Here is a 9,030-nt window from a genome sequence, read left to right as displayed (position 1 = left end):
ACAGGTACATGTTCTATTGCACGTTTCTCTAGCAGGGTCAAAATCTCCTGCACAAAGAGGGGATCCAGAATTTTGAAATAATTGTTCCCCGGTGGATGATCCTAAGGCCTTCTTTTGAAGGAAAGGCAGTAACCTTGGGCTACAGTTTCCAGTGCCCAAGCATCTGAAATAATGCCACGTCATTCGTTCAGATGCTGAGTAAGTCTGCCTCCCACCGGGGTTTTGTGAGTCAAGACCTCAGAGTGGTTTTGAGGTGGCTGAAGCAGCAGCTGAGGGTAAAGCTGCTGCAGCCTGTGTTGGCTTAGCACCTGTCCCTCACCACGAGGGAATCTTCTCTGACCTCTTTGACTAGCTTGTCCTCTTCCAATTGAGGAGTAGAATTGAAAGGACTTACCCCTCCAGGAAGATGAGCCAGAGTAGGGGTATTGAGGCTGTCTAATGGCTAAGGGATTTAGCTGCTGCTTTCGAGGTCTGCAGCTTTTCCAAACTCTCATCCTCCTTGCTGCCAAACAGCCTCGAGCCGTCAAAGGGCATGTTGAGTAGCATAGCTTGCACATCTGGTGCAAACCCGGACTTCCTCAACCATGCAAATCTGTGTAAACACTGTTCTAGCTGCCATGGATTTTCTGATGCTATCTTCAGTATCCAGACCTGACTGGAGATATTCACCCAATGCCTCCTTACCATCCTTGATGCCAGGAAGCCATCTCGTTCCTCCCCTTCTGGGATATGGGCAGCCGCCATGGCTACGCAGTCACATTTGTTGATTTTAATGCCATACTGCCAGCCGTAAAACCCTTTTTCGCCCAGGCATCTACTCTCTTATCACAATCTGGAAGGATGGATTAGTATGCTGACTGCTTTGTAGATGTAGCAGCCTGAACCACCAAACCTTTTGGTGTTGGGTGTTCAGTTAGATATTTTGGGTCGCTGCAGGATGGTCTGTATTTTTTGGCAACATTTTTATTTACTGCAGCCGCGGTTTCTGGTGTCTCCCAATTTGCAGAGACCCTTTTCTGTAATGCAGTGTGGAAAGGTAAATGTTACGCTCACCTGGTCTCTGGGGGGACATCGGGGCACGGTTGGAGCCCTCCCTGGTCTTGGCTCCCCTGGTTCAGTCTCTGCCCCCAACTGCTGTAGTGTGGATTGCTCTGGTTGCTGGCAATGCCCTTGGGAGAAGGTAACAGGCAGTGAAAATGCTGTGGTTAAATTGCGATCTCCCTCGAACCCTTCGTTCCAGAGTGAAATGAGCATACCTTTTCCCATATGGTCGCCTCTGTTGTTTTGTATGGATGAGCTCTCCGTCCTGCTTCTCATCAGCACGGGTGCCGTTGAGGACCTAGTTGCTTCACTGGCCCATGTGCGTGGCGGCCCAGCCTGGCTGTGACCAATACACTTTGTAGGTAAGTGTTCATAACTATGATTATTGTCCGTATCCTTTGCAATGACTTTTCCCAATAATTATTGTCTGTAATTCTTGTAAAATCTTTCTCTCCCCCAATAGGTGTAAAGATGGCCACGCAGTGTCCTGGTGTTGGGAGCGGGTCCAAACCTGCCAAAGGGGAATTGAGTGGGTCCCACTCGAAGGTAAGTAGGATTTTATGGTTGTACGCAAGGCTTATGTGTTGCGCGTCCAGGCGTAAGATGTTTATGCAGTGTCTAACCTGAGCGTTCCTTTTCTCTTGCAGGGATGGCCTGGTTTACGACTGATGGAGAGCGGCAATCAGAGGACCTGTCGGCGGGTGCCAGATGGATGGATGGATGGATCCGAGAGGATGCTGCCAGACTCTGATGGTTCCGGGAATCGGGTAAGAAGCTACACGCTGCAGGCAATGGGTTTGCAGAGTCAGGTAAGATGCGCGCCTAAGATGATGTTCCAGAACCTGATGAGGAGCATGCTGAGCTGGAAACAGGGAAGAGCTTCAGACGGCGGTAAGCATTATGCTGCACACAGCAGACTAATGCGAAGCGCCTGCATGCGGGTGAGGCTGGCTTAAATAGCATGGCCCCAGCCACGCCCCTTCCGCCCCGCCTTGTGGCTCCACCTTGCCACTCCCACAGACTTCTGCACATGCCTTCCAATGGCCACGCCCGGCCTGGAAGCACATGCCTTAACCATAAAGTGTGCAGAGCACACTTTCTTATGAGCCTGGCGCCAAAGGCGCCAGGACTGGGTCTATTTGGACTCTGAGTATATTGGTAGTGGCCCTTGACCAGTGGCCATGAGAGCACTCCCCCTCAAGGCCCCTCTGACCAGTGTTCCCCCTTCCTGGTTTGGCAGGATTGTCTCGATGGAATTGCTTGACTAGTCGTGGAGCATGGACAAATTCCCATGTGCGATCTTGGGGCCCATAACCCTCCCAGTCGATCAAGTAGTATAGTGCAATCGAAACTATCTTGGAATCCAGAATGCTCTTGACTTCGTATTCTGGTTCTCCTTCTATGATCTCTGGCTCAGGTTGTGTTGTGATCAGAGTGTCGGGTTTCATTGGTTTTAGAAGGGAAAAATGGAACACTGGATGGATCCACATATTGGCTGGTAGGTACAATTTCATGGCCGCAGGGCTGATGATGGCTTTGATGGGATAAGGTCTGAGGTATCTTGGACGGAAGCCCGAGGTCGCTTCAAAGGAATGTTTTTTGATGCCAGCCATACTTTGTCCCCAACTTGATAACGCGGAGCCTCCCTTCTGTGTCTGTCCGCAAACTTTCTTTTTGTTGTTCCTTGGCTCGGTTCAAGTTCTCGGTAGCCTCTTTAAGGGACTGAGTAATGGTTTTATGTAAGGAGGTGATTGCTGACATTTCCAATTCGTCAAGCGGATCAAAGGAGGATGTCCGAGGATGTCGGCCATTCATTGTGTAGAATGGGGTCTGTCCTGTGCTAGTATGAATAGAGTTATTGTAGGCAAATTCAGTTAACCAGAGAATACTTTTCCAAGACCCTTCCGTCTGTTGTAACATACACCTCAAGTATTGCTCCAGAGTCTGATTGGTTCTTTGCGTTTGACCATCGGTTTGAGGATGGTGATTCGTGGATAAACGAAGATCGATTTGAGCTATCTTACAACACCTCCTCCAGAAAGCTGAGACGAATTGAGTTCCACGGTCAGAAACCAATGCAGACAGGAAACCGTGTAATTTGACAATTTGTTGCAAGAATACTGTGCCCAGAGTAGCAGCAGCGGGAAGCCCTTTTACTGGAATAAAATGCTCCATTTTGGAAAATAGGTCTACCACAACCAGGATTGTGTTAAATCCATCACAGGGCCGCAGATCGGTAATAAAATCCATAGACAATGTATGCCATGGTGCTGGTGGTACTGTTAATGGACACAAAAACCCTGCGGGACTTAACATCTGGGATTTGTGTTGCACGCAAACACTGCAAGTTGCAATAAACTAGGCAACGTTTTTTCTCCAGGTTGGCCACCAATTAATTCTTTTGGATCTTGGCTCGAGTCTTAGCAATTCCAGGATGTCCTTCCACTAACGACTTGTGGTAGTTGGCTATTATTTTGTTTTGTACTTCTTTTTCTTGAATATATAGTCTTCCCTGAAAATAGGGTAAGTTATTCTGGATGGAGTACTCGACCCACCTTACCCAAACATTCCTGCTGGGCAGCCTGGTCCATTCGGGATTGGAGATCGATCTTCAAGTCTTCCCAGCAGGTGGTTGCAGCAATCTGATTTTTAATCCGTTCTTCGGGAATAATGGCTACTGGCTCAGATGGAGTGAAGGCGTTTTTGTCCTCTCCCATACATGATAGGGCATCTGCTTTGCCGTTACGCACTCCGGGTCTGTAAGTGTTACCTTCACCTGGTATCCACAGGGGCGCCACACGATACTGGATGTAGGTCTAAGCGCTATCCGGGACCCCTCTCTGCTTGGTTATGTGCCAGACGTTGGCTAGTGCCTATAACAGGAGAATGTAGGGTTAAGATATGGGTTCTGTGCTGGGTGGACTCCCACCTCCCTCTGGTCCAAATCCTCTCCCTTGGGGTTATTGCACACCTTAGGTTTTTGTGCGTTGAACTCTCCGTCCTGTTTCTCTGTGCAGGGGCACGTGGTTGGTGTGGGCGTTCCGTGGACCTAGTTGCTCCACTGGTCCGTGTGCCCTTATGTGGAGTCCAGACCAGCTGTGACTCTGACTCTGCTTACTGTCTTCCAGGTGAGTTATAATGTCTTTTCTGTCTTTATTCTGTCTTTCTTTCCCACAGTTTTCTCTGTCTTCTCGGCGTCTTGCTCCACTACGCTGTTCCCTAACAATGTCTCTTTTTGTTTTCACAGGGATGGTTGCGATATCAGAGTTGCCGCGCTGATGGCAAAGACCACAGTGAGTTATTGATGCGGAGCGTTGCGCTGTTTATTGGTGTTAATTGCTAACCTGTGCTCTTTTCCCTTCTTTGTACAGGTTGCTGTGATGTTCCGGAGTGATGAGTGATCGAAGCACTGCTTGCCCAGGTAAGTGCTTTGTTAATGCTGACCTTGTTCCTTCTCCCTTGCAGGTTACGGTGAAACCCGGAGATGGGCGAGGTAAGAGAAGTGCAGGGTGCTACCAGGACTCGCTGCTTGCCCACGTACGAATAGTTATTAATGCTGTCCTTGTTTCTTTACCTTTGCAGGTTGTGGCGAACTCCGGAGATGGGTGAGGTAGGCAAAGCGCAGGATGGATTCAAGATCGGTTACCTCACAGGTAAGTGTTCTTGCTCGCTAATGCTGTTCTTGTTCTTCCAGGTATTAATGGGATCCAGATCTAGGGCTTCAGGATCTGGCCGCCGGAGAAGCAGATGAGCAGGAGCTGGACACGGTGAGCATTACGCTGCAGGAGTACAGAATAACGTGAAGCATGTTCTGCTGTTTGGGTGTGGTTTAAATAGCCCAGGCAAAGTCATTCCAGGCCCAGCCACACCCAAAACACTAGACCGCATGGCTTGGTTCTAAAGAACTGAGCTGTGTAATAGGCCTCCATGTTGGATTAAGGTCAAAAACTGGTAATGGCTTTATTTCTGTAATGAGCCTGGTGCCAAAGGTGCCAGAACTGACTCCATGTATGTTTCTGATGGAGTTTGAAGGCCCTTGGGGCTAGTGTGAAGGGCTTTAGCCCCATTGCTGCCAGGGGGCTGTTATACCTGAGGGGGTCAGGGGCATGGATCGTGAAAGCAAGTTATAATGAAATCGTATTCGGCAAAGAAAAGAGCCCAGTGCAGCTGACGCGACGATTGGGCTTTAGCAATTTTCAAATATTGCAGGTTACGGTGATCCATGATAACAGTGACCATGTGTCTTGCCCTAGAAGGTAGTGCCTCCAAGTTTTGAAAGCTTCCTTAGTTACTTGTCTGTGATTGCATAGTTCATTTCTGGTGCAGAAAATTTACGGGATCAAAATGCTATGGGATGTAGCTCTCCTGTCTCTGGGTCCTTTTGTGATAACACTGCCCCCATGGCAACACTGGAGGTGTCAGTTTCAACCACATAAGGTAGGTCAGGTAGGGGATGTCGCAGAACTGGTGCTGAGGTGAAGGCCTGTTTTAATTCTTGGAAGGCGTTCTCTGCTTCAGAAGACCAGAAGAATGTTTTATTCTTTCTCAGGAGAGAGGTGATTGGGTGGATGATCTGTGAAAATCTTGGAATAAATAGTCTGTAAAAATGAGCAAACCCGAGCACGCTTTGCACTCCTTTGTAGTTGTTGGGGATGGCCACTGAAGAATAGCATCCACCTTGCATGTGTCCATATGAACTCCTTGTGGGGTAAGCATGAAGCCCAAAAACCTGACTTCTGTGACGTGGAATAAGCATTTTTCTAATTTGGTAAACAGCCTGTGCTGACGGAGCTTTTCCAGAACCGCCCTCACATGGCCAACATGGTCTTCTTTGGATGTTGAGTAAATAAGGATATCATCGATGTAAAAAAGGATGCAGGTGTCCAACAGTTTGTGAAGCACATCGTTCATGAAGAACTGGAACGCTGCCGGGGCATTGCATAGCCCAAAGGGCATCACCCGATACTCAAAAAGCCCATACTTGGTTTGGAAGGCTGTTTTCCACTCGTCGCCCCGTTTAACTCTTATGAGGTGATAGGCTCCTTGTAGGTCTAGCTTTGTATAGATTCTAGCATTCTTTACCTGATCGAGCAATTCGGGGATGAGTGGCAGAGGGTATCTGTTCTTAACAGTTATTTGATTCAATGCCCTATAATCTATATACATTCTGAGGTTGCCCTCCTTCTTGGGTATGAAGAAGAGAGCCGAGGAGGCAGGAGACTTAGAGAGGTGGATGAATCCGTTAGCTAGTTACTGATCTAGGTAAGTCTTGAGATGTTGATTTTCTTGCTCTGTTAAAGCGTAAATTCGACTGCAAGGGATTTGCGCTCCAGGGACTAGATCAATCTGGCAGTCATAAGGCCTATGTGGAGGCTGGGTGATTGCTTTTGGAACACATCCTGATAGTCCAGATTCTCAGGGGGTAAGGCACCAGAGAGGCCCAGGATGGATTTCATCTTGACTTTTGGGCTCTTCACGTCCTTGTGGTAGCAACTTTTGCCGCATTCTGGAGGAAAGGTCAGCACTCATGTTCGCCAGTCAATCCTGGGGTTATGGGTTTCTAGCCACGGCATTCCTAGGATCATCTGGAACTGGGGGCCCCGATGAGATCGAACGAAATGTCTTCCCAATGACCGTCCTGACACATCAGCATAACTTTGTCGGTATGTTGCGTCACTGGGCCAGATGACAACTGAGAGCCATCCACTGCTGTGACGTTTTCCGATTGTAGCTTCTGCTGAAGGGGAAGGCCTATCTGTGCGGCCAGATTCTGATCGATGTAATTGCCCACCACTCCACTATCAATATACACTTCCAAGGTATGTACCTTTGATGGTTGCTGGTGGTGGACCAAGAGGACCGGGATGACCAGGTGTGAGTTCTGTACTACTTTCTTCATTTCGCTCAACAAGTGGTCCTCTACACTTGCCGGGTGTTGGGAGTTTTCCGGGGTTTGTTCTTTTCCCTCATTACATTTGTCCGTTGCACCTACTGTTTTCTTGGGAGGTTTTATTGGGCAATCCTGAAGGAAATGTCCTGCCTTGCCGCAATATAAACAAAGTTGTTGTTGCCTCCTTTTTTCTCTCTCCGCCTTGGAGATAGGAGCCCGTAATGCCCCAATCTGCATGGGCTCGGTTGGCTCAAGAGTCTTGACTTGATTGTCCCGGGGTCGCATATAGACTGATCTCCCTTCAGTTCTTGTGTGGTCCATTTTCCTGTCTTGCAACCTATGGTCCAATTGTACCGTCAGATTAATGTACTCTGCACAACACTCGAGAGGATTGACCACTTGGGCTAGTGCATCCTTTAGTTCCCCACACAATCCCCGATAGAACAGTGTGGTCCTCTTTTCTTCGGGCCAGTTGGTTGTGCTACGAGACGATTAAAGGTGGCAATATACGTCAGCAGATCATGGCTTCCCTGTCTGAGGGACAAAAGTTAATTATCTAGAGCTTGTCTTTGGGTGTGCCTAGCAAACAACTTTTTCAATTCCTGTTGGAAATCTCCAAAACTGCGAAGTAGTGGATCATCCTGGTTTACTAATGGTATGGACCAATCTGCTGCACTTCCTCCCAAATATGAAAGTACAAAGGCAACTCTTGCACTATCGTTAGGGAAGGACCCAGGGCGACACAAAAAGTGAAGACGACAATGGTTCATGAATATGGCATATTTCTTGGGATCGCCAGTGAATCGTTCAGGCGGGGCCAAAGGCACAGCCCCCGGGAGTACCACTTGGACTGGTGGCGATGGCTGTGGTGGGAAAGGGGTTGGTGCGATTCCGGGTAGCGGAACCTGCCCTGCATGAGTTTGAAGCATCTGCCTCGCCAGATTGTCAGTTCATTCTCGGGCGACAATAAGGTCTCTCCTTAAGGCATTCGTCTCTTGTCTGGAGGCATGCACTTTGGTTCGTAGTTCCCCCAGCAATTGGGCCAACTGGTCAGTTTCCGAGATTTCCATAACGCCCAGGCAGAGGTTCAGAGAGGCTTTGCGTTCTGTTACGCTCACCTGGTCTCTGCGGGAACGTTGGGGCACAGTTGGAGGCTCCCCTGGATCAGTCTCTGCCCCCAGCTGCTGTAGTGTGGATTGCTTTGGTTGCTGGCAATGCCCTTGGGAGAAGGTAAGAGGCAATGAAAATGCTGCGGTTGAATTGCGATCCCCCTTGAACCCTTCGTTCCAGAGTGAAATGAGCATACGTTTTCCCATATTGTCTCGCATGTTGTTTTGTAAGGATAAGCTCTCAGTCCTGATTCTCATCAGCAGCGGCATGTTGAGGACCCAGTTGCTTCACTGGTCCGTGAGGATGCTGGAACAGTTGAGGATGCTGCCCGACTCTGATGGTTCCGGGAATCGGGTAAGAAGCTACACGCTGCAGGCGATGGGTTTGCAGAGTCAGGTAAGGGGTGCGCTGAAGATGCAGAGTTGGAATCAGGTAAGCTGCGCTCGAGCGATGGTATGGCTGGAGTCAGGTGAGATGCGCGCTGAAGATGATGTTCCAGAACCTGATGAAGAGTGTGCTGAGCTGGAAACAGGAAAGAGCTTCAGGCGGCAGTAAGCGTTACGCTGCACACAGCAGACTAACACGAAGTGCCTGCATGCGGGTGGGGTTGGCATAAATAGCCTGGTCCCAGCCACTCCCCTTTAGCCCCGACTTGTGGTTCCACCTTGCCACTCCCACAGACCTCTGCACGTGCCTTCCAATGCTTTCCAATGGCCACACCCGGCCTGGAAGCACATGCCTTAACCATAAAGCACACTTTCTTATGAGCCTGGCACCAAAGGCGCCAGGGCTGGGTCCATTTGGACCCTTTTGAGTATATTGGTAGTGGCCCTTGACCAGTGGCCATGACAGTAAAATTGGATCTTTCTGGGGATTCTGGTCCAAGATGTTTATCATATCATCTTGTTCAAAAGAAGGAGTAGGCCTGCTCCAGCCTAAAAACTCTAGAACCTTACTAATTCGTTTTCTATATGAGGAGTCAGCGCGTT

Source organism: Ambystoma mexicanum, chromosome 8 (genome assembly GCF_040938575.1).
Source record: "Ambystoma mexicanum isolate Mex_15411 chromosome 8, UKY_AmexF1_1, whole genome shotgun sequence".
Classification (NCBI taxonomy): Eukaryota; Metazoa; Chordata; class Amphibia; order Caudata; family Ambystomatidae; genus Ambystoma; species Ambystoma mexicanum.
The sequence above is the reverse complement of the archived record's forward strand: the minus strand, read 5'-3'. Positions refer to the sequence as shown.